The sequence below is a fragment of the Ursus arctos genome, unplaced genomic scaffold, assembly GCF_023065955.2.
Source record: "Ursus arctos isolate Adak ecotype North America unplaced genomic scaffold, UrsArc2.0 scaffold_9, whole genome shotgun sequence".
NCBI lineage: Eukaryota > Metazoa > Chordata > Mammalia > Carnivora > Ursidae > Ursus > Ursus arctos.
This window is the reverse complement of record NW_026623111.1, coordinates 26,147,643-26,175,012: the sequence shown is the minus strand read 5'-3', so window position 1 is coordinate 26,175,012 and position 27,370 is coordinate 26,147,643.

Genomic DNA, 27,370 nt, shown 5'->3' with positions numbered 1-27,370 from the left:
AAAATTTTGGAAATATATTTCAAAATAAAAGAGTTATTGCTGTTGTCATAACTTTTGTGGGTATTGCACCTTGGTATAACATGTTTTATTGAGTTTTTTTCTGAGGTCGAGTCCTTCTTTCATGTCCAGAAGGATGTTTAAAAAAAGCTCTTTGTAGTCAAGGAAGAAGAATAAAAAATTGTGCCCTATCAATTTGTAAGAAAACAGCTGAGAGGTATGTTGGAACATAAATGACACAATCAGGAACAAAAGAATGTATGACTGGATCTAGGAAAACAATTTGCCCTTATGGAGGGCCTCAAATGTGTGTGAACATTAGTCCAGGTCACAAGGGGGACCTGTTGCCCAATTGGATCTTGTAGCACCGTTTAAGTGCTCAGGGATGGCAAGTAGAACATCGTGGAAGCAATAATTATTTTAAGCGAGAGTCATGGTGTAACAGGTCCATCTAAGTTAAATCAGTGTCACTAGTAGTGATGTGGGAGTCAGAATATAAAGTTCAATCTCTAGAAGTCATCTGGTGGGTGACCTCGTCAATTGCCCTGGGGCTTAAGGCAGGTCTCAGACTTAATGTGGAAAAGCTCACAAAGAAGAAGGAAACAAAACACAAGCCCAGTTTGAAAGTCTTGGTGAAAATGGCAAGGGTGAAACCCTGGCAAGGGACTGAAATTTGGCAAGGGCAAAATGATAAGCATGGAAACTATAACTTTGTTAGGTTATCAGGGTCTGTGACCCCACACCAATGCAGTGGAGTGGTAATTCAGCTTGAAATAATGCTGCCAAGTCTGTCAGGGTTGGGTAGGTACCTAGAATGGACTGATTCAGAAGTTAAGAATGGATCAGAGATTGAAGCAAGAGAAAGTAAGAACACCAACTGAGATGATACACCCGAGTCAGCGCTGTCTTCATAGTATCCATGTGCACATTTCTATGCAATATATTGTCACTCCACTCCCAACCTTTGCAACATAGAGCAGTTAGACCACAAGTGACAACAAGATATTACAGATGAAATAGTTAGAATATTCTGACCAGCTCATTTAACATTTCTCCTCTTTCAAATGTGATGAGAAGAGTAATGCTCTAATTGAATTGAGTCAGACGCTGTTGATATAAAAGGATAGTAAACTTTAAGAGCCTTTCCAACTCTGAAATTCATAATTTCCCAATACTCTGATTGCATGACCCTCTCTCCTTCACTTGCCTTGGTCAGAATATGCTTTCTCTTTGCCAAACTGCAATCTGCAGTCATAATCATATGGGTAGTCACAGCCAAGGCATCCCCAGAGAATCTGGCCATCACAGGAACAGCTGCCCTCCTGACTATATACAGAAGCTGGGCAAAGCTGAAACAGTTCTGCTTGGATTATTTTATTTATTTATTTATTTATTTATTTATTTATTTATTTATTTATTTATATTGGCTCAGGTGCCTCATGAGCCGAAGTGAGATAATCCCTATGGACAGAGGTAGGTGGGAAATTATTCTTTCCACCTAATGGAGTAAATCCTGGCTCTGCTTGTCCTCTTTATTGTAATTAGGGTGGTAGAAGGATGGCTAAACTAAAATAGCACTTGTTTGAATAGTGAGGCCTTCCAAATTCCCAGTGTGATGGGGAGGAAGTATATTTCACTAGGCAAAAATAAGAGTCTAGATTCAGGCTACATGAGTGTGAATACCAGCTCCAGCTCATTTAGTTATATAATGTTTGGCAAATTATTTAGACTCTCTAAAACTCAGTTTTCTCATCGGAAAATGGGAAGTCATTAAGTCATTATAACAGCTGCCTTATGAAGTTATTATCAGTCCCTGAAGGGTGAGTACTTGATAAACACACTCCGCACAATGCCTGATGCGGGATACACACCCAACTGGTGCTGTCTCTTATTACTGTGAGTCATCTGCATGCAGTCGTCTCGTCCCTGGGTGGTTATGAGTTGAGAATATTTTGAATGTGGTAGTGAATGCCAGAGGGTATGCTTGAAGAAACACGGCATCAGTGTAGGTTTAAGAACCTAGCTAAGTTTCAACAGCCTTGTTTTATTGTAACACACATGATGAGAAATCTGGTTCCTCTAAGAGATTATAAAAGTCCTTGAAAAGATAAAGACCTAGCATGTACATTCACATAGTAGGCAATGGATAATTAATTGTTGAATCATGGAGTTCTATATAACTTACCTGTAAAATTGAGAGAAGTGCAAATGTAAATGATATCAACTGTTAAAGAAAAATTAAAAACTGTCACCACTGTGTGCTCTAAAAGCCTTTGGGAAAAAACATATTTACACTTGATTTTGGAAAATAGATTCTTGAACAAGAGTAAAGCACTTGGTAAACATGAAGTGGTAGATAAATGCTGGAAATATGCAAAATTTACAGAGAAATGTTTTGAGTGTTCTCTGGTCTATCGATAATACACATCATTATGCATTTATAACTTAATGGTGCTTTCATTAAACACCGACTTCTCTGAAAAATGACAAAATTACAAGGTTAAACTCCCAGTGTGGAGTAGATCTGATGATGTGTACTAATTAACTATTTTTTTAATCAGTGCACTAAAAAAGAAAGAAATGGAAAAATGTCCTGCCTGGTTTTCAATTAGTGTATTTTGCTCCTTGCCATTTGTTCCCAATTGTCTATTTTGACTAAACCTTGCATTTTCCCTTGTTGAACTTTTTTTTTCCCTTAATGCTGTTCTAAATTAACCTCTTCTCTTCTGTTGTTTGCAACATAGCAAGCGGTTTGATGTGAGACAACTAAATAACTTCATTTAGTCAAAACTGGAGCTATTCACAGCTAGTCTAAACAAAATCACAAATGATTGTGCAATGGAAATGCATTTTATTTGCTGTAGCATTTTCATTAGGTTGAACACTGAATCAAATTGAAAATCAAAGAATAAAACCTGCCTCATATAAGCAAAGATCATTTTTATTGCAGTGAATATTACCCCTTTCCCTGTCATCTTTTCCGGCTAATATGAAATCATGCACTGTTATACATAAACGGGGATTTGTAAAATTGCAAAGCTTGTTAACAGTAACTGCTTTCTTAGCTTGAGATCAACCAACATTTATTTTGTTTTCCCTGACTATAATTTTGACATATTCCTGTCATTTGGTAGGAAAGGATTGGATGGAAAAGTCTCAGAAACTGGCATCATATTTTGTGTTTTACATTCTTTTTGACATAATGAACATTTCCCCTTCTTTTGCTGAAATCAGCACTGGGAAAGATCAAATACAGCAGTCTTTTAACGGTTTAAAATTGCCCCTGTCATTACCTTGTCAGTTACATGAGCCCTTCAGTGTGCAGGGCTATGGAAATCTTTCAAGACGAATTTGCTAGAGGTAGTGCTGGAGAAGACTGTTTATAAGACCTGAAGATTTTAATCATTAATAAGGACATGGGTAACATAAGTATTATTTAATGATGGCCAGAAAGCAGAGCTGCACAGTTTTCCAAGCATGGCCATTCAAGGACAGTTTGGGCAACTTTGTCATTTTATCACATTTTATATTTATCGTCCTCAACTTTTTTTGGCCATGTCAGCCTATACATTTAATAATCTACTCTTAAAACATTCATCTCCATTAAAACCTGGGTTTACCTTCCTTCTTTTGTCTATTCCATATATGTTGCCTTTGTTATAATTGGTAGGGAAGAGGAGATTTTGAGACAGAGTGAGGCTGATTCCTGGATCTTTGTTTGGTAGCATTTGCTAGTGGTGTGATTTTAGGCAAATTCCTTATCTTCTCCAAAGCCCAGTTTCTCTCTTTGGCTGGCACACACCACACACTCAGTAAGTGGTAGCATTCCTATTCCTAGTCACTAACTCTAACCAAAATTCAGAGCTCACTATTGATTTCCTGCTTTTGAAAATGTACTTTATATAAGTCTCCCCAGTTAATCTAAGCTCACATTACAGCTGTCACTTTTTCATTAATAACTGTGTGTGTTTATTTTTATTTTAATTAATTCTCTACATCTATATTTCCAAATTTGGAAAAATAAATTTACACTTAAATGTCTGGATGTTGTCTCAAAATCCAAGTATCAAGATTTGATATTTTTATTCTTAGGTCAATTTGCTTCTTAAGTCCCACATTTATGTTCCAAATATGTCTCTTCTTCACTTTAGGAGTAGGACTTCACATTTTAATTTTTCCTTTATATTCTATATTCACTTCGTAATGCATGACCCTTCACAGTATCTCTTGGATGATTATTTACATCCAGTGCTGCCAGTTGGTCTGGGATCCCGTCACTGTGAGTCACAACTAGAAAAATAATTTTCTAATTTCTCATCTTCATCTCATTTAATTTGTTCTGCATTCAAACACGAGGCCCCTTTTGCCAATTAACCACTTTGATTATTTAATGCTTTCTCAATATCTATTATTGATAATCGTGCCAAAATTTAATTTCTAAGAACAATTATTTCATAATACCTTAATGTATTCATTCAGGTAATTCCTTTTAAAGACTGCTATGTGTCAGTGCCAAGGCATAAAAGGATGAGTAAGATACTGTTTCTGATTTAAAGAGCCCGTAATTTTTTAGGGAAGATCAGTGACTGCCCAGATAATTAAAATGTAATCTACAAAGTAGTATGGGAGCACCTAGAATGTGAGGATGAACTCATCATTCCTATCCAAATGTAGATCTCCCTATTAAATTATATTTGTTTTCTATTTCTTCATATCCACGCATGAATTAAAAATCCTAAATCTGGGGGCTCCTGTGTGGCTCAGTTGGTTGAGTGTCTGACTCTTGGTTCCAGCTCAGGTCATGACCTCAGGGTTGTGGGATCAAGCCCCATGTTACATGCTCTCTCTCTGTCAAATAAATAAATAAATAAATAAATAAATAAATAAATAAATAAATTCTTAAAATTCTAACTCCATAATCTCTACCATATTTATTTTAAGTTATGATTTATTTATTGTTTTTAAAGATTTATTTATTTATTTATTTAGAGAAAGAGAGAGAACATGAGCGAGAATGAGCACGAGTGGGGGGGGGAGGGCAGAAAGAGAGGGAGAAACAGACTCCTGCTGAGCAGAGAAGGGTGCGGTGGAGGGGGAGGCTCGATCCCATGACCCCAGGATCATGATCTGAGCCAAAAGCAGCCAAAAGCAGAGCCACCCAGGCACCACTTAACTTATGATTTATTGACTATTTATAATAAACTAGGTATTAAGACCTTTCATACCTTAGATAATTTTGCACTCATAATATGGGTGCATATTATGCACTTAAGAAATACATATCTTTTACAGAAAAGATAGATAATTTTGCACTCATAATATGGGTGCATATTATGCACTTAAGAAATACATATCTTTTACAGAAAAGATAGGGAAGCCAAACAATGTATCTGGTTCAGATTCAACCAGGCAATATATCCCAGAAATTAAATTAAAACCTAAGGCTACCTAATTATAAAGCTCGAACTCTTAAAGCCAGCAAAAACTTTCTGACCTAGCATGCCATTACTATTCAGTCTCTTTTGTACAAGTTCAATCAATTTCACATACCACTCTCTCTGAGAGTTCTGATTTCCATAAGTGGCATTGATTTCTCTGTTCTCTAACTACTTGCATTTGTATTATTTGGCAGATTTCACAGAGTTTAGTGGGCATAGAACCAGTACTTTACTTGCATATGGAAAGAAATACTAAAAGCAGGAGTGAGCCTGGAGCAGCCCCCAAAGCAGGACAAGTACAGAAACAGAGCTGGAGCACTTCACATCACACCAATGAAGACAAAATCAAGTGACTAGTGGAGGGCACATGTAGACTCTCGGAGGCTAGAATCATGAAAGAAAATCTTCCCCAAAGACCTGAACAGGGGGATAAGGTATTTCCAGGATAAGGAGTTTGTGTGGACTTAAACACTAAATCCAAGGACTGAGCTGTAGATCGGAGGTCAGGAATTCTAGAGGACACATTTCTCACCTCAAGGAAATGCAGATGGTAAATACCCATGAGAATACACAAAAGAACACCCGTAGGGAAAAAAAGCCTACATTTAAAAATCTGCCATATCTGAGGGCATTCTACAGCTTGTATAGTATTATAAAGGCACTCACATCCTAAATCTTGCCCTTTTCTCTTAAACCCTCACTTCTCCACACTTCAAAAATAAAGATCAATTGATGCTGTAAGCATGGGTCTATTTTTGGGCTTTCTATTCTGTTCCACGGATCTATGTGTCTATTTTTATGCTAGTAACATGCTGTTTTGATTAGTACAGCTTTGTAAGATAACTTGAAATCTGGGATTATGATACCTCCAGCTTTGCTCTTCTTTCTAAAGATTGTTTTGGCTATTCCAGGTGGGGAGAAGGGTGAACTAGCTCAAGGGGATCAAAAGTATACTTATCTTGAGTAATATACGGAGTTGTTGAATCGTTACATTACACACCTGAAGATAATATAATAATGCATGTTAATTATACTTTAATTACAAAAAATAAAAATCAACCTCGTAGAACAGAGGAAGAACAGTGAATGAACAGGGAGGAAAGAATGTGGGGAAGACAGAATAAGACTGGAAATGCCCCCTCCCTACCATACACTTCTAGACCTGAGTCAGGCTCAAGCTGGAGGTATAAGAAATTGGGTCTTGGACTTTCTTGAACTTTTAATGTCTGAACAAATAAGACTATTTATTCATAATTAAAGGTGATCATGAAAGCTGTGAGGTTTGATCCAGATTTCATTCAAGATTAGGAACCAGTCAACAGAGTAATTTTAAAAAGCAACGGTGAAAAAGGAGGTAGTTTTTTGCTCATACTCCATTTTGTCCAGCTCATTCAACAAATTAGTTATCCTTGTTATTGTCTTTAAATGGATAATATATTGAAAGCTTCTGGCAGTTTTAATTTTGATATTTTTTTAAAAAGGAAAATAGTATGTACTTAGTTGGCATAGCCCACTGAAGAGTGGAAATCCAATGAAGTGTGGTGTCATAGTCTGTTTAGGCTGTTGTAACAAAATACCGCAGACTGGCTGGCTTATAACCAGAGAAACTTGTTCCTTACCATTTCAAAGCCCGGGAAATCCAAGATCAAAGCACTGGCAGGGATGTGTCTGGTAGGACCTGCTTTCTGGTTCATAGATAGCTATATTTTTGTTATGTCCTCACATGGTAGAAGGGATAACAGAGCTCTTTGGGGTCTCTTTTATAAGAGGACTAATTTCATTTGTGAGGACTCTGTCCTCATGACCTCCATCACAACACAAAGGCCCCACCTCCTAATACTATCACACTAAGGGTTAAGATTTCAACACATGAATTTTGAGAGGGACACAAATATTTAGTCTATAGCATGTGGGGAATCTGCAAATATTGTTTGTATATAATGTTTTATTTTATTGTCTTCTAAATAGATTCTTAATATCCTATGAAACAATTTTATTAAAATTCGATATAGTAGGTTTATTTTTATTTTTTATTATGTTCAGTTAGCCACTGTATAGTACATCATTAGTTTTTGATGTAGTGCTCTGTGATTCATTAGTTGCCTATAACACCCAGTGCTCATCACAACACATGCCCTCCTTAATACCCATCACCCTGTTACCCCATCTCCCCAGCCCCTTTCCCTCTGAAACCCTCTGTTTCCAGGGGCCCTTGCTCCAGAGAGCAAGACTGGAGGCAGAAGTAGAGGGAGAGGGAGAAGTAGACTCTTCACTGAGCAGGGAGCCTGATGTCCCTTGATCTAGGGACCCTGGGATCATGACCTGAGACAAAGGTAGATGCTTAACCCCCTGAGCCACCCAGGTGCCCCTCAATATAGTAGCTTTTTAAAAAACAAGCAAAATTACATCTGAAACCAGTTTCACCATATGTTAACTAACTAGATTATAAATAAAAACCTGAAAAAAAACCCAAGAAAATTGTTACCATAATACAAATATGAGCTAATGAGAGACTACAATCATATCTAAATTAAAGAATGTATTTGAAAGTGCTATCCAATTAGATATTGACTGGTAATTTACAATATTGGATCTTACTATAACAATGTAATATGTAATAGAAATATATTCACATACATTAAATTATAATATTTTTAATTATAATATTTAAGTGCCATGATACGAATTATATATTTGTATAACATTATAATTAGTAATGTATTTTTACCCAGTAAATTCTCATAAAATTCAACCAGATAGATGTATTGATACCTTCTAATTAACAAATCAATTAGGTTAGGTTGTATAGTTCTTTTGAAGACACACAGGTAATAATGTGGATAGGATTCAAATCTTTTACTTTTGATCACATGTCTATTCCATCACTATAGCTCTAAGAAGAATGTCACAATTGCCTTCATATGTGAATGTGGTGCAGTTGAATCCTAATTATGTTCTAAGAATCCCTGTGTCTAAAGGTTTATTTCTTATTCTTGGATCCTCAGGCCCCCCTGGAGATTCTTAAAGGTCTGTGGATCCCCTAAAAATTTCCGCTGAAGTCAATCCCTATACGATCAACTTTGGGCCTTTGCTGGGCTTCTCAGCATCTTTAAATCCCTTGTGGTAGACCAAATAATGACCTCTCAAGGGTGGCCATGTCCTAATCTATAAAACCTGTAAAGATGATGTCATACATGGGAAAGGGACTTGGTAATGTGATTAAGTTATGGATCCTGGATTATGCAGGTGGGCCCAATGTAATCACAAGGGTCCTTATAAAGGCAAGGCAGACGGTGAAAGTGAGAAGAAGGAACTACGGCCACAGAAACAGAGGTTGGAGTGATTCTGTTGGAAGGAAGGGGCCCTGATAAGACAAGGCTGACAGATTTTTCCCAGGAACTGGAAAGGGCAAAGAAACAAATTCTCTTCAAGAGCCTCCAAAATGCCAGTGTCTTGACTTTAGCCTAGTGAGACTAATTTTGGACTTTTGACTTCCTGAGCTATAAGGTAATGAATTTATGTTCTTTTAAGCCACTATAAGCTTGTGGTAATTTGTTCCAGCAGTAATAGAAAGCTAGTACATTGGTTAAACACTGTATGACAGTTGGTATTTTTTCTGGGTTTATTGAGAAGCAAACTCAAAATTTTCCACTTCAGTCTGAAAATAGCCCATGATTAAGACTGTAACCAGGAGTATAACAAGGACTATAAACTGTCTGAGATTTTACCCTACTAAACTAAAAAGTTAGCTCGCAGTTTCATGGCTTCTGAGAGATAATACAAGACCTTTGGGTCAGAGACAAAGAAATTTATTACTAACAGCATAGGAGGCAATACAAGTATCAGCATATTTGCATTGGTTTCATTTCCCTGCAAGTCTCACCAGGGCAAGACAATGAGACCAGATGGACACGACTCATGCAGTCGGTTTGCATCACAAATGTAGAACCCAGGTCCAAATGCTCAGCACTTTTTGAGAAAACAGCAAATATTGTAGCAAGCTACAACGAGTCAGTCCCCTACCCACTGGAAGCAAATAATTTTATGGTAGTGATACTGCTGTTCTTTTGGCTTAATTACTTACCTATGTGACTAGCTACAGAAAGAGCTCAGTACTAGCAGACAGAACATCCGAAGAAACCACATGGTTCACACCATTTTTTGTAGTGAGAAGTTTAAGTATAATTTTAGTAAAAAGCTTAAAAGATCTTTATATTTTCTCCTTTTTGTTTATGCCCACATATATAATAGATGGAATAAGTATATATTGAGAAGTATTTTAATAGTGACTACATTCTTAATTATATATAGTTTCCAGCAGGATAATATCCCATCTGGATTTCCTTTGCTTATTTACTGAAGTCCACAAATATATCTCATCCTTCTCGATAGTGCCTTGGATATCTTTACTTATGCTCAGCTGTTCAGGGAGCACTACTTGCTTACAAGGGTATTTTCCACAGGGGTACAGGTGTAACTATCACTAGACTTGAAGGGCAATTTAATGAAAGCTACAGATAGCTATGGCATCATATTCTCCAGGAGTCATGTGTTGGGGGATGTCATCAAGAAGATATGACTGCTTGTCAACCCATGAGTGGCACCAGGATAATTGGAGTTTCCTCATCCCCTCCTCTGTCCTTGGAATGTGGGTTCTGCTTGCCTTGTCCAAGGACTGCCGAAGGACATAGCGTTGAGATAGTAATGTGATGCTGAGACCACCTGGAAGGTATATGTGACTAAACCTAGTTAAGGCCTCTATATAAACTCTTAAGGATTGGTAGGTGGATATGTGGATATTCTTATCTTGTGGCCACCCAAGACAAGCCTCATATGTAAGTTCGAACCCTTGCTTATTAAACTAGCACCTACCAGCCAGGAGTGGCCTGCCTTGTTCTTCTGTCTCTCTCTGTCCTCTACATTCAGTGGCTGGTTTTAGATTTCACCTGGGAAGCTCTTAGGTACATTGCAAACCAATGTCATGGCTTTTCCTCTTTAACAAAAATACCATTTTTACATTTGATTACACCTATTAACTCTCATAAGGCAAAACAACATATGGAGAAAAAATATGTAATGTTAGGAAAAATTTATAGCAAAGTGCATGTCCTACTTTCACTAAATCGACTTTAACAATTGGTGTAAAGTGTCTTAAAATTTTTGACAAATGAAAGGATGACTGAGTTAAAATAAAAAAAGGAAAGAGAAAAGAAAATCTGTGAAAAAGGCTAATCTCTCTCAAACTCTGGTGTGGATTACAATAATCTGAAAGAAGTACATTAAAAATTTTAGATGCTTCACCCCTTATTTGAGATGCTGATTCAGCAGATACCAATTTTGTTATTTTTATCAAGTTTCCCAAAGTTTGTTAAGTCTCTTCTCTAAGAAATCTTTTTAATTTGCTTCAGAGAACTGATTTGTTTTTCTGAATTTGAATTGAGTACTGACAGCCTCTGGGAACACATAAAGGCAAAATATAAGCTGATTGACATGGGCATGTCCTCCCAAAATTTGTTGTGCCAAGAAATACGTGAGTTCAGCCAGAAAATGTGTGTGAGAGGTGAGTGTGCAAGAAAGCTAGCATACGATTGTCTAGTGTCCTGCCCAAAAGAGTCAGTGGAAGAGGGGAGAGACCACAGCAGCGAGAAACACGTAGTAAATGATGAATTATTGGGGATTGAAGGTGATACATCTGATCCTGAGAAAAGTAAGAGATGCCCAGAGATGGGAATTTCCGAACAACCTAGGAGAAAGAAGCCATTTTAACCACTCACAGATCCAGAGAGCAGGCAGCCATGCAATGTATACCTTATCCCTTCCCCAGCTACTGGGAGAGTTGGTGTAACCAAGGAGAGGGCCAAAGAACTGCCAATTTCAGGGCATGGGGAGGAAGACGTGTTTACTGGGAGATTTCTTATAATTAAATAATTATGGATTACCATCTTCAAAAAGATAATCTAATTTTAGAATGGAAACCCAATTTGCGCTATAAAGAGGGAATAGCATTATCTATTACCTAAGAGGTCAGGAAGCTTTCCAAAGTTTCCATCCAAGGCATGGAGATTACCCCTATGAATAATTTTAAAGGGATTGTGGGAGCCTAAATAAATACATAAATAGAATTGTATTTTACTGTCATTCCGGGAGTTGTGTACTTGCACTGGAGCAGTACTAATCTGGCATTATGCTGCTCTTTCTTTTTCCCATGGAAAATAAATTTTATGGCATTCTTCAGAGGTTCTCTTACCCTCGAATACCACTGGGGACCTCTGCTTTCAGTTCCTAGACATAAGCAATGCTTTCTCCTGAATTCCTCCAACCCTACCATTGACCTATGCCTATTTTATACATGATGACACCTTAAGCCTCTGTTTAATGAGATTTTCTTACTCTTAGCAAGAAATCCTCTTAGGCAGGGACGTTTTCAATATTCCTCAAAGACTGCTATCAGAAAGTCCACAATTGTCTCCATAACAAATCCCCACATACCCACTATCATCTGTGGGAGATCAGCTTGCTTTCTTTGGAAATTGTCAGATATGCAAGTAAAATTTCCTTTGTTCACCAAATTTTGGAGAACGTATCTAAGCTTTTTGAATTGTTCTGTTTTTAAAGTTCTTTGCTACTGACCTCTCCCACTGGCCTCTACTTTTTCTAAAAGCTCTTGCTCTTGGCATGAGGTTTTGATGCTGTTTTTTATAATGCTCTTTTCCTAGGAAGACTGTTAAGTGCCCTAGGGAGATCTTACCAGACTTCTCTTCTCTTCCACACTTTTCTCTTTTTTATTTCTGCTCCATTTTAATTCATGGCAATTGTATTGAATTACATATCCTATATTTATTGTTTACTTTTTAGCTTAATTTTTTTTTTTTTTTTTTAGGTTTTATTTGACACAAGCAGAGGGAGGGGCAGAGGCAGAAGCAGGCTTCCCTCTGAGCAGGGAGCCTGATGTGGGGCTCGATCCCAGGACCCTGGGATCATGACCTGAGCTGAAGGCAGACACTTAACTGACTGAGCCACTCAGGCACACCTCTTATATTTATTGTTTGTTATCCATCTCACTCATTAGAACAGAATGTAAGCTTCATAGGGGCAAGGATTTTGTCTGTGTTTACAGCTATATTTCCCGTGCATGGAAAAATGCCTGACATAAATGTGGTACACTATATTTAATAAACGAATGAATAATTCAAAAACAACTTAGATGCATGTACTCTAATTACTACATCTGGAAGTCTGGAGGATGAGCATAGATGAGAAGGGTGGTTTAGTATTGAGATATTCCTAGAAGTAGGAATAATTCCAAGGTTTGAAAAATGAAGATATAGCGATGGAGATAAAGTACTGTTAGACAAAAGAGTTCTTCTAAAATGAAGAAATGAGAGAGTTTCATGGAGAGGAAGTGAATGGGGAAGTGGTGGAGATAAAGCAAGAAGTAGGAGAAGCAACACCACAAAGGACCCTGGATGCTATGTATTTATAATGCGAGAGCGACAAGGTTTTGAAGCCACTGAAGCTACAGTTATTGAAGAACTTAAGAAGAAAAGTGACATTATCAGATCTACATTTTTGAAAAATGATCTCTGTAAGGGAAGAGGGGTAATTGGAGAGGAGCCAGACTGGAGTCAGGAAAAGTGATGAGGAGGCAAGAAGGCAATACACAGAATAGGTGAGAAAGGCTGGATGAGGGCAGTGGCAGTGGGGATGAAGAGAAGCAAAATAACTGCTGAGATTGTTAGATACAATCTACAAGACCTTATAATAAACGTGATGGAAGTGTAGGAAGAATCCAGCACGAAAGGTTTTATGGCTTGGCAATAAACTGAATAATGGTGCCACTCAAAGAATTAGGAAATACGATAGAATGGCAAGGTTTTGGGAAAGATTGGTTTTGTTTTGGAAAAGAAGACTCTGATATGTATTTGTATTTTTTTAACAAATGAAGTTGATTTTTAAGAACAATTTTGAGTTCAGAGCAAAATTGAGTGGAAAGTACAAAAGAGTTGCCATATACCTCCTGTTCCCTCACATGCACACCCCCCCACCCCCACTGATACTCTGCACCATGGTAGGACATTTGTTACAATCAAAGAACCTACAGCAACATGTCATTATCACACAACATGCATAGTTTGCAGAAGGGCTCACTTTTACTGTTGTATATTCTGTGGGTTTTGATAAATGTATAATTACATGTATCCACTATTGTATGATACAGAATAGTTTCACTGCCCTAAAAATCCTCTGGGCTCTTCTTCCCTCTCCCCTAGCACAACCACTGATCATTTTACTCTCTCCGTATTTTGCCTTTTTCATAACGTCATATATTTGGAAGCATACGGTATGAAACCTTTTCACATTGGCTTCTTTCACTTAGTCATATGCATTTAAGTGTCTACCATATCTTCGTGTGCCTTAATAGCTCATTTCTTTTTAATGCTGAATAATGTCCCATTTCCTCATGCACAACAGTTTATCCATTCACCTGCTAAAGGACATTTTGGTTGCTTCCAAGTTTTGGCAATTATGAATAAAGCTGCTATAAACAACCATGTGCAGGTTTCTGTGTAGACATAAGTTTTCAGTTCTTTTGGGTTCATACCAAGAACAGAGTTGCAGGATTGTATGGATTGTATGGTAAGAGTATGTGCAGTTTTGTAAGAAACTGCCAAACTGGCTTTCAAATAGTCTCCTTGCTTGTATACTCTGGAAGAGACTGTAGGGAATAATTTCTTCCTTAAACATATGGTAGAATTCACCAGTGAACCTATTTGGGTTTGCTGCTTTCTGCTTTGGAAAGTTTGTAATTATTGATTCAATTTTTTTAAATTAAATTAATTTTTTTTTTTTACGTTCAGTTAGCAGGAGCCAAGATGTCCTTCAACAGATGAATGGATAAAGAAGATGTGATTCCATTTTTTAATAGCTATAATCCGATTTAGATTATCTGCTTCCTTTTGTGTGAATTTCAGCAGATTGTATCTTTCAAGGAATTGGTCCTTTTCATGTAGGCTGTCAAATGTATGGGCATAGTTTTTTTTACAATATTCCTTTATTATCCTTTTAATGTTCGTGACATCTGCAGTGATGCTCCCTCTTTCATTTCTGATATTAGTAATTGCATCTTCCATCTTTTTTTGTTCGGTAGACTAGGTAGAGGCTTACTGATTTTATGAAACTTTTCAAAGAAACAAATTTTGGTTTTGTTGATTTTCCCCATTGATTTCCTGTGTTCAATTTCATTGACTTCCGTTTTAATTTTTATTATTTCTCTTCTTCTGCTTACTTTGGATTTAATTTGTTCTTTCTCTAGTTCCCCTAGGTGAAAGTGTAGTTTATGAATTTTAGAACTTTCTTTTTTTATAATTTATGCATTCAGTGCTTAAATTTTGCTCTCAGTACTGCTTTCACTGCATCTCATAGATTTTGATAAGTTGCATTTTCATTTGATTTTTTTCAAAATGTTTTTAAATTTCTCTTGAGATTTCTTCTTTGACTCTTGTGTTATTTGGAGGGTGTTGTTTAGTCTCCGAGTATCTGGGGATGTTCCAGCCATATTTGTGTTAGTGATTTCCAGACATTGTATTATTTCTATTCTTTTACTTTTATTAAGATGTGTTTTAAGCCTCAGAGTGTGGTCTATTCTTGCTGAATGTTCCTTGTGAACTTGAGAAGAATGTATAGTCTGATGCTGCTGGATGAAGTCATCTATAGAAGTCAAATACACTCAGTTGATTGGTGATGGTGTGGAGTTCGACTATACATTACTAATCTGCCTATTTTATCTGTCCATTTGTGAAAGAGAGGTGTTAAAGTTTCTGATTATAATACGGAATTTGTCTCTCTCTCCTTAAAATTCTATCAGTTTTTGCCTCTCATATTTTGACTTTCATTTGTATGGTACATATTTTAATAATTGTTATTTCTTCTTGGAGTATTGTCTCCTTTATCATTTTTTAATGCTCCTATTTTCCCCGGATAACTTCCTTAGTCTGAAGTTTACTCTGTCTGAAATTAAGATAGTCACTCCTGTTTTCTTTTAATTAATGTTAGCATGGTATATCTTTTTCCATCCCTTTACTTTTAATTTATAGGTGTCTTTCTATTTAAAGTGGATTTCTTATAGAAAACATATAGTTAGGTCTTGTTTTTCAATCTGTTCTGACAAGCTCTTTTAACTGGTATACAGAAACCATTAACATTAGGTTAATTTTGATATATTTATATTAATAATTATCATATCTGTTACTGTTTTCTTTTTGTTGCACTTATTTTTTTGTTCCTATTATCTTCCATAGATTTTCTGCTTTTTGTGGTTTTAACTGAGCATTTTTTATGAATCCATTTTCTCTTATTTCTTAACACATCAGTAATACTTTCTTTTACAACTCTTTTTAATGGTTGACCAGAGTTTGCAATGTATGTTTACAATGAATTCAAGTCCACTTTCAAATAATAGTATTGTAGTGCAAATATCTTATAGTAACAAAATATTCCTATTTCTTCCTTTCCATCCCTTGTATCATTGATGACATTCATGTTACTTAAATATAAGTGTATATATACATATATACATATGTAATCAAATCAATTGTTGCTATCATTATTTTGAATAAAATGTTATCTGTTAGATTAATTAAGAATAAGAAAAATATTTTTTTTCCTTTTCTGATGCTTTTCCTTTCTTTATATAAATCTGATTATCTGACGTGTATCATTGTCCTTCTCTCTGAATAACATTTCTTGCAAGGTGGGTCTACCGGCAACAAATTCACTTAGTTTTTGTCTGAGAAGGTATTTATTTTCCTTTCACTTTTGGATAGTAATTTCACAAGGTACAGAATCCTAGGTTGGTATTTTTTTTTCTCCCAACATTTTAAATATTTCACTCGGTTCTCTCCTTGCATTGTTTCTGAGGAAAATTCAGATATAATTCTTAATCTGTTTCTCTACAGGCAAGCTGTCTTTTTTCTCTGTCTTCTTTCAGAATTTTTTCTTTATTTTGATTTTCTGTAGTTTGCAAGTGATATGCATATATATTAACCTCATTGGTGTTCTCTGAGCTCCCTATATCTGTGGCTTATTGTCTGACATTAATTTGGGGAAATTCTCAGTGATGATTGTTTCAAATATTTCTTTTGTTCCTTTTCTTTCTCCTTCTTGAATTCCCATTACACATATATTCCACCGTTTGTAATCGTCCTGCAGTTCTTGGATATTCTGCTCTGGTTTTTGTCTCTTTTTTCTCTTTGCTTTTCAGTTTTGGAAGTTTCTTTTCTTTTTTTTTTTTTTAAAGATTTTATTTATTTATTTGACAGAGAGAGACAGCCAGCGAAAGAGGGGGAACACAGCAGAGGGAGTGGGAGAGGAAGAAGCAGGCTCCTAGTGGAGGAGCCTGATGTGGGGCTCGAACCCAGAACGCCGGGATCACGCCCTGAGCCGAAGGCAGATGCTTAACCACTGCGCTACCCAGGCGCCCCTGGAAGTTTCTTTTGTTATATCCCCAAGTTCAGATATTCTTTCCTCAGCCATATCCAGTCTATTAGTGAGTTCATCAAAGCATTCTTTGTTTCTGTTACAGTGTTTTTGGTCTTCAGTATTTCTATTTCACTCTTTTTTAAAATTTCTTTTCTCTGCTTAAGTTATCCATCTTTTCTTACATATCATCTTTTGTTTCCATTAAAGTTCTTAGCATATAAACATAATTTTTAAAAAATTTCTTGCTCTGATAATTCTAACAGTCCTGCCAAACTAATTTGGATACTTGTTTAGTCTCTTCAAACTCTGTTTTTTTGCCTAAAAAAAAAAAAAAAGGTTTTATTTATTTGAGAGAGATAGAGAACATGAGCTAGGGGAGGGGGTGGCGTGTGGGGAGAGGAGGGGGAGAGGGTGAGGGAGAAGCAGACTCCCCACTGGCAGGGAGCCTGACTCGGGGCAGGACCCCGGGATCATGACCTGAGCTGAGAGCAGACACTTAACCTACTGACCCACCCAGGTGCTCCTGTTGTTTGCCTTTTACTATGCCTTGCATTTTTTGGTTGAAAGGTAGCCATAATCAAGTGAGTAAAAGGAGTTGCTATAAATAGGCATTTAGTAATGCTGTCATGAGGTGTGGGGGAGGAGAAGCCTCCGATTGTCCTACAATTGGGTCTTAGCCTGTACCCAGGACTCAGTTTTCTCTCCTCAAGTGGGAAAGGATGGCTGGAGTAGGGTGGAGTTGGGTATTTTCCTCCCACCAGGTAGGTTAGGCTTGGATAAAACCTCAGCAATTTAAACTGTGGTGAAATAGTTTTTCCTGAGGGTGGGATTGTTTAGAAGAGAAGAATATTCTGGCGTATTTAAAAATGGTTACTCCCCCCCCCCCCCCCCCCCCCGCCCAAAACATAAGGAAATTTTTCTTTAATAGTCATTGTGAAGGCCTGGAGGAGCTTCTGGAGGAAAACTCACAAAAGCATGGATTTCTGCTCTGGTGAGTTGTGATTCTCTATGTTATGTCCACCTGCCTAATTTCTTTGTGCAGCAGGTTGCCCTGTGACCTCACTTCTCTGACAGATCTCAGAAGAATTGACTTTTTCAGTTTGTTCAGCTTTTAACTTGTTCTTAGGATGTGCTGGTGACTTCTAAGCTCCTTTCACGATGGTGAAGAAACCTGAAGTTTGCATATATATTTTAAAATTGTAATGTTGTGTGGGCAATTGAATATTTTAGCTCTTGAATGCCAACAAAGGGTTTTTAGTAAATGATATAAATTTGGGGATGTGCTGCACTTAGATGTTAATCCTCATATGAGATTGCAGATTTCTTGGATTTGAGTTTAGAGCTGAGTCAGCACTCTATTTGTGATTTCCTCCTATTGCACTGACATATCATGGAGGTATTGACAGATTCTTCAGAATAAATGACAAAGAGTAGATTCCAGGCACAGGCAAAATTCCGTTGGCATTTAAGTTATAGAAGGAACGGGAAAAAAGATATAAAAGAGAAAGAATTATCTTGACCCGTGGTGATGTATTCATATCCAATAACCCCCAAACAGGGATAGTTCTCAGAATCTGTTACTACTACATGTAGGAAGCAGATTTGGTTGCGTTACTGTGCACTGTACAATGTCACCCATTAATGCTCCTGACTCAAGAGCCAGAACTAGACGTCATATGTGCTTAATTATATTCCTTGACTGCATTCAGAGGCAGCAGGTCAATACCTGAATAGGATTTAGCAAGAACCAATGATAATGTGCATCTATAATTGGGTTCTATGAAATTTATATACAACCCTGAATATAAAAAGGCACATTTACATCTATCCCCTCTCTTGATTCTGACAGAATCTGAATCTAATTAGTATCTACATTTAGCAGAAGAACTTGAGGCTAAGTGCAGTTAGAGACTTCCCCAATGTCAAGCTAAATGTAAGTAATGGAGGTGGAACTAGTTGTTTCACTCAAAAATCTCATGTTCTTTCTGCTTCTAGCTGGGCTAAAACAAAATACATGAATTTGTTCTTGACATACTAGCTTATTTGTCACAAATATTATAATTTGCATTGAGAAACACATAATTGAAGCAAAACTGTAAAATTCAGATGGAAGACCCAAAAAAACCCACTTTCTTTTTAGACGCGTGGTAATCTGTTTTCTCATAAAAAGGTGCACATATGCAGGGATATTGTATTCAGAATGCCCAGTGGAATTCACACACTCATTAAACTCCTCAAGCAGAGAGCAATATAAACTAACACAGTGGAAATAAGGTCAGTGAACATAATGAGTGAAACACCTTACAAAGGGAAATTGGTGTGTAGCCTTGAAATCCTCATTTTCTACAGTTTGAGAAAATGTGTCTAGCTGCTAGGTTAGATTACTGCTGCGTAGATGTGGTCGTGCCATTCAGAAGTAGAGTTATACACAACTGGGTAAGTCACCTGGAGGCACAAATGTGTGGAGAGAGTTGGTTAAATGTTTCCCATTTTCCAATTACCAGCAGTTTTCTTCAGTCACCGGACTTTCAAAAGGACCCCTCCCCCACATATGGCCAATCCTGTGTATAAGAATCATAAATAGATGGATACGACGCGATTGACATAACACAATGTGAAAAGTGCTTTGTGATTTGTAAAATGTCATGTCAATGCAAGGAGTTTTTATTCATTAACATCTTCACTCTTCTACAAAATACATTACACAGCTACCAGATGTCAGATACTCTGGTATCCCTGAGGGGGGGAAAATGCATGGAATATTCTGCCTGTTCTCAAGGATTCTGATGGATGAAGCAGAGACAATTGCAGTAGAGTTTGGTAAACAGTTTAATAATGATGTGACAATATGCTCCGTAGGTGGGAGAGTCTTCCCTGAAGGGGCATCATTTGAGATGAGGGATGTGAAATGATACACCTTGGATGGACCAGGAGGAGGGGAAATTGGATAAAAGTAAGCAATAGTAAGGCATAGAGTTGTGAAATACCATCGTGTGCGCAGAAATGAGTGACTTTAGTGTGATTGTTTCGTGGGGTGTAGGATTGCTGATGACGGTAGAGAAGACAGTGGAAGCCATACTGCAACATGAAATACTGCAGAATCCGTGTTTTCTCTCAAAAGCAACATAGGCTTACAGAGGTCTTCCGGTAGCAGTGCTATGTGATTGGATTTATTCTGTTGCGATGACTGAGGGAAATATGGAGCCTATATAGAGGTGGGAGAAGATTAGTGGCAATGAGGTTGCTTTTAAAAATCAAACTACATGAAAAAAAAAATAAAAAAATAAATCAAACTACATGAACTTTAACTATTGGAAGATTTCTAAGACTGTCTCCCCAGATAGGTCTCTTATTCCCTCCTCAATTGTACTAAATGTTGCAAATATTTGAGTTTGGATTTAGGTCTAGTCTATCTTTCATCAACTGTAGAACAGCAGTTGAAAGATTGATTGTGAATCTCGTGTAGCTTATGTGCAAATGAGGGTATTAGTCCAGATGTTCTCTAAGTACATATACGTTCTAATACTTTATAAGTTACGATTTATCTGGGGCTGCTTAGCACATTATCACAGCGTGGTGCAGAGGTTTATTTGTGACATTTTGAGTAGCATTTGGGAAAAATGCATTGTGACTGGGGTAACAACAGAGCCTGCCATCTTCTTGTTCTGTCTTGAAATTTGTGATAGAAGCAAATAGGGAATGGAACCTAACTTCTGTTTGGGGAAGTTCATATTTTTAATAAAAATAAGTGAAATTACTTCTTTTCATTCAAATACTGGAACATTCTTTCAAGCTGATTTTCATCAACAGTGGGTTCTCCTTACATTTTCTAGTTATTTACATTTGCATTTGACATAGCCTTGCAGAAAAGAATTTTGGATTAGGATTCAGGAAATTAGATTCTAGACTTTGCTCTGCCTCTGAGCAGGTGGGTACAAGTTTTAGAGTTATTTAATATTTTTATTTCATTATTCTGTGCCTCAATTTGTTTATTTGTGATAGGAATGATGTCTATCATACCTAACTATAACATGGTTTGTGTGTTCGTGTGTGTGTGTGTGTGTGTGTGTGAATATACATTGAGAAAAGGTATTTAAGTATGTTTAAAATGCTGAAAGTTTCAAGCTTTTATTATCAGTAATATTGTCATAACCCTGTTTTTTTTACCCCTGGGAAATTTCAAGGCATTATGGAATTATAGGAAGTCAGAGCTACAAAAGAATATGTGCTCCTCATCTTCTTTCCACATGCCTCTTTGAATAAGTGAGACTGGATGACTAGCTGTGACCAAAGAAATGTGTGGGGAAGAGTCATATATCATTTCCATCTCTTAAAGAAAACCAGAGCTAGCTAGTAGTTAAGTGGTAAAAACAGATTTTACTCAGGCACTATTTCAACAGAGGAAAAAAGACCTCAGTTTTGAAACAGGCTCAATTCCAAATAAGATGAGGAAAAGTGGGGATTTATAGTCAAGGAGCAGGATTTAGGCAGAGGGGGCCAGCAGACAGAAAATTATTAAGAGGGTAGGGAAATTCTTGCCAAATTGACCTCAAAGAATTCTTTCTGAAGGCAGAATTGCAACTTCAGGCCGAGATGATTATATCTTACCTGGGGGACGCTGGGTATCTTAGTCTATTGGGGCCATTATAATAAAATGCTGTAAACTCATAGTTCTGGGGCTAGGGACTCCAAGATCATGGAGCCAACAGATCTGGTGCCTAAGTAGGGACCACTTTCTGCTTCCCAGAAGGTGCCCTCTGACTGTTAATTTCATATTGTAGAAAGTGCGAGGGAGCTTTTTGGGGTCTCTAATTAGGGCACTGATCCTATTCACTACGGTTCTGCCCCCCTGACCTAATCACCTCCCATATGTGGCTGCTCCTACTACCATCACATTGGCGATTAGGCTTCAACATAAGAATCTTAGGGAGACATAAATATTCAGTCTGATATAGTGAAAGATGAGGAATTTGATCAGACATCGAAGGTGATTAGATATTGAGAGTGGGGAATCTCACTAAACTGACTTAGCAGTTTTCTTTCTACAGTGGGGATCTTGAGGACAAGACCTCCTTGAAAAAGAGCTAAGAGGAGCTCGTCTAGAGTTTGGTTAAGGAGAGAGTCTATGTCACTTTCCAAAGCACAACTTGCTTATGTGTGACCTTCATGAGCTTTCTTGAACCATCCAAGAAAGCTGCATGTTTCACATTATAAAGAGATAGGAGGCTTACTTCTAGTTACCAAGTCGCTGTGTGGAGCACAGCACTCTCAGACCGTTGGAGGGTGGCCTGGATTTTCAGAAGAATTTGTGCGAATTAAAAAAAAAGTGCCAGTGAGATTTTGACACTTTTTCCCCATTCTATCAGCATAACCTTGCTTCTCTGGATGATACCAGGGCCCTTTGAGATTGTGGTTACTTTGCCTAATTTTCTAAGGGAGGAATTGATTTTTAGAAAGATTCAATGACACTACAGATAAAAGACTGGTATCCAAGATCTACAAAGAACTTCTCAAACTCAGTACATGAGAAACAAATAATCAAATCAAAAAATTGGCAGAAGATCTGAACAGACACTTTTCCAATGAAGACATACAAATGGCTAACAGACACATGCAAAACTGTGCCATTTAGCCATCAGGGAAATTCAAATCAAAACCACATCGAGATACCACCTTACGCCAGTTAGAACGGGACAAATTGACAAGGCAGGAAACAACAAATGTTGGAGAGGATGTGGAGAAAGGGGATTCCTCTTACACTATTGGTGGGAATGCAAGTTGGTACAGCCACTTTGGAAAACAGTGTGGAGGTCCCTTAAAAAGTTAAAAATTGAGTTACCTTATGATCCAGCCATTGCACTACTGGGTATTTATCCCAAAGATACAGATGTAGTGAAGAGAAGGACCATATGCAGCCCAATGTTCATAGCAGCATTGTTCACAATAGCTAAATTGTGTAAGGAGCTGAGATGCCCTTCAACAGACAAATGATAAAGAATGTGGTCCATATATACAATGGAATATTACTCAGCCATCAGAAAGAATGATTACCCAACATTTGCAGTAACATAGACGGGACTGGAGGAGATTATGCTAAGTGAAATAAGTCAAGCAGAGAAAGACAATTATATGGTTTCACTCATTTATGGAACATAAGAAATAGGAAAATCAGTAGGGAAGGAAGGGAAGAATGAAGGGGGGGTAAACAAAAGGGGGAATGAACCATGAGAGACTGTGGACTCTGGGAAACAAACTGAGGGCTTCAGAGGGGAGGGAGGTGGGGGATTGGGATAGCCTGGTGATAGGTATTAAGGAGGGTACATATTGCATGGTGCACTGGGTGTTTTACACAAATAATGAATCATGGAACATTACATCAAAAACTAAGGATATACTGTATGGTGACTAACATAACATAATAAAAAATTATTATAAAAAAAAGAAAGATTCAATAACTTGTGTAAAGTCACATGTCTTCCTTGGAGTAAATTTATTACCAGAAAGAATATCTGTCTATGGATCTACTGGCTTTTAACTGTTGTAGAAGTTGTAATTTCCTATAATTTCAATGTAAGATGCAAGAAGTTTTGTGTTGTTATAAGGCATGCGTACCATGTTTTTAAAAGACAGAAAGCATATACTATTGAATATGTGTTTTAACATAATGGAATTCATTCAATTATAATTTTCAAAGCAACCACTTCCCAGGGAGGGTATTTCTGTTTGTAGTTGTGAGAAGCCAAATAAGTAGCAAACTCCTGCCATTGGTCTCATTTATATGGTGCTTCAAACTAAATGAAATTAAAAATGAAATTTAAAAACAAAACCAAAAACTGAGTATTGCATAGTATTTGACAGGTACCAAGTAAAATAATTAGTGACTCAATAACAAAGCCGGAGAAAACAATATATTTGTCTGTAATAAGTTCCTGAAAAATACTGTAAATGTACATCTGCAAAAGCCAAAAATAATGTTTTAATAAAGTTCCAGAATTAATATGACATATTTTTCATGTATGCTAAAGTCAATAAAAAGAAGTTATTTTCATTTTAAACAAAATTCAATATTGCTACCACAGTTTTATTTTATTATTATTATTTTGTTAGTTTAAGGAAACTTGGTTTAATGTTCCAGTGCTTTAGCTGGTTTAGGAACTAAACTAGAATCATCAAGATTGCAAATTTTAGAGTAAATTTTGCTGAGATATAATTACCATTTTCTAATGAACCTTGACAGACTTCTTCCTGCTAATAATAGAGCCAATGATAATGTAAAATGATATACCTGAATTGTTCTCTTTCTATATAGAAATGGAACTGAATAAAGGAAGACTCTCATGACAACTTTTAATGTACTGTCTTTCAATAAATACCCATCTGACTCTTTCGAAAATATAAAGGTCAGAAATCCTCTCAGAACTCCTTGGATGATTAAAATTCTGTGTTGTTATTTATTCTAAGAAACCAAACATAACTCTCATTGTTTTAAAATTGAACATATTATAAACAGGTGTAAACTTCTTTTACCAGTATATTCAGTTTTATTTGAGAAGGTATGTTTAGGTTCTTGGACTCAGATGTGGTGCTTATATAAGCAAAGCATGTAGGCTCTAAGTCACAGTTGGAAGAAATATTCTATTAAAGCAGTTCATCTCTCTAGGTATCTACTTTCACTTTTCTTATCCAAATGTCAAAATTGAAGGAAAATATTTTAAATCTTTTTACCATGCAAACTCTAAGCATTTCAGAAAGCTGAAAAGGCAAAAAGTAGCAACTGTTATCTACAATCTACCTGCCCAGTTATCTTTCTATCATATATTTTATTTTTTTAAAGTATCCTTTATTTTTTTGCCTCCGTTGTTCTTAGTTATGACTAGCTCTCTATTGAAAATATTATGATTAGTAATTCCTATGGAGCTCTTCACTTTGACACTTGAACTCTTAGAAAAGGTGCTGTGTAATCATACTCAGAATATGAAAGAAAGATATCCTCTGTGAGAAATTCCAAGGCCACCAAGGCTAAAGTGCATGATTTATAAAGTTCTTTGTCTTTCTCAGAATACCAACACTCAAAAATCAACAACACATGAACTATTTAAGTCTAAATCCTATTCAAGCAGAATTCTCCCAGGGACCATCATTGAGATTCCTTGTACAAGTTCTTACAAGCAATATACTAAGGCCAACTAGTTACTAAAGTTGTCGATTTTTTTAACTTGGCAGAAAAATGCCAGAGGTAAAATTTCTGTTAAAAAATGTCATCCTGAAGAGGGGGTTATATTGTCTTAAATTATTTCAATGTCCTTCTGGATCTGCTTATAATGACACCTCGTTTACTTAGTCCTCTGGTAATGAAGCTACATTATAACAGTCAACTAACTTAAACAAAAGAAAAGAGACACAATTCTTGGGAAATGAAATAAATTTGGCAATGGACAGGTTAGAGGAGTCTAAGTGGTGTTTTTCCTCTCCTCAATGCAACTGCTGATATATAATGCCAAGGAAATCTATTTAGAAACCTAAGTAGGTCAGAATAGGCTTCCAGACATTTAGCAAAGGGGAAAGCCTGATTTCCACAACTCGAGCATTTGGAGAGCCTCCTACAGAGAGACGGGTCACCTGGTGATGAAGAGCCCTGCTGAACTGGAGTCTTCTTGCTATATTCTCACCTCTAATATTCAAGACCATCATTGACTCAGAGATGCATGGAAACATGGCTCCATCTTGGACTGTATCCCACACTTAATATTCGCATTATGTGTAACTCATGTAGTTACATTACAAACCACACCATAAGGCACCACAACACGCTTACTCTGTCAATAATGAAAGCAATCACGTTTGATGATTCTGGTAACAATAAATAATTCTGTGTAAAGTAAAACATAATGTGTCTAGAATCGGTCTTTTCTTTGAATAGAGAGTTTTCCACTGGTAGCACTTGAGGAGAGTCTCCTTAAAATCTCTGTGCTCCACTTCAATTTTCTCTAGAAAATATTATAGTGAGAATTGTCGAGGTTATCTGTGGGGGGCAAATGTGAAAGTATCTGTGGAATAATGTTGCATACATTTTCATTGTTATTATGTTCTCCTTTAAACATAGCAGTCGATATATAATAAAGGTAACTGGTGGTCTCCTTTTTGCATTGAATGGAAGCTTATAAATCTGGGTTAAAGTTGAACTATTTTTCCTGTTTTGGTAGACATAATTCTAAGAATGATCCTCAGTGACCTTGGCCTTGAATTATTCTCTTTCCCCTGGAATGTGGCCAGAACTAGTGAATATGATGAAACTTCACTCCTGTGATTAAGTTATATTATATGGCATGGTTGACCTCAAGATAGGGAGACTATCTGGGCCGGCCTAATATAGTTGCACACACTCTTTAAAAGCAGAAAATGTTATCAGGCTGATGGCAGAAGGGGAATATAAAGATGAAATACTAATATTAATACACTGATAAATAGTGAGATCCTCTAAATTTCTCTTACTCATCTATCTCTTCACACTGAAAAATTGTTCATCAGCCAAATAATGCCTAAGTCTCATTCATCTAACCAAATCAAAGACCATCATACACAAAAATGAAGAACTAGTAAAGAGCAGCGTGGGGTCTAGTATGTTGTACACATCCCTAAGAACACTTTTGTCCTCTGTCCTTAGAGAGATTTGTTAATTTTTCAGGTAGTCCTCCCAACTGGGGTTTAGCCTCAATATACCTTGATTATATGCACGAGTCTGGCTTTTCCCCTCTTCGTATCCCTATCTTCTTTATTTCAAGCACTTATTTTCACTTTCAAATTAAAGTCAGAGGGTGTTGGGTTTTTCTTTCATGTCCAATCCCATTATTTTGCTTTGTTATTTCAAGCAAACTTTTTTTTTTTTTTTTTTTTTTTTTGGTAAAAGAAAACCCTTCTACAACAAAGCCATCTGGAAATCCTGTTAAGAATTAAAAGAAGGTCGCTTATATTTTTCACAAATCTTTATAATTCCCTTGTGAATAATGCAAATAAATTACTTTCTACTTCAGGAGACGTAACTTCTATGTGAAGTTCAGAAAGGCCTCACTTATCAAAGGTCTAAGACTGCAAGGGCCCTGAACAGGTCTTTTGGTTCATGATTTTCTTATTCTAAAAGATAAGACATAATACCGTTTTGCCAATGATATAAGGAAATTGCAGAGAGGTTATATCATACTTTTTAAAGCTATGGCATTATGTGATTTGGAGAGTAGAACAAGTAGAGGATAGAAACTACATCCTTTGCCTATTAAAATTACTATTTGCATTAAAACAACACAGAGAAAATCCCTAGGCTTCAATCATTATGGCAGATTGTAGACAAGTTGACAAACATCTGCGTACCCCCCAATCACAAAACCCTGTACAGAGAGTGGGATAAAGGTGAATCAAAATAAACTCTGTCCTAATGGGCTCAGGAGCATTAGGGGAGAAGA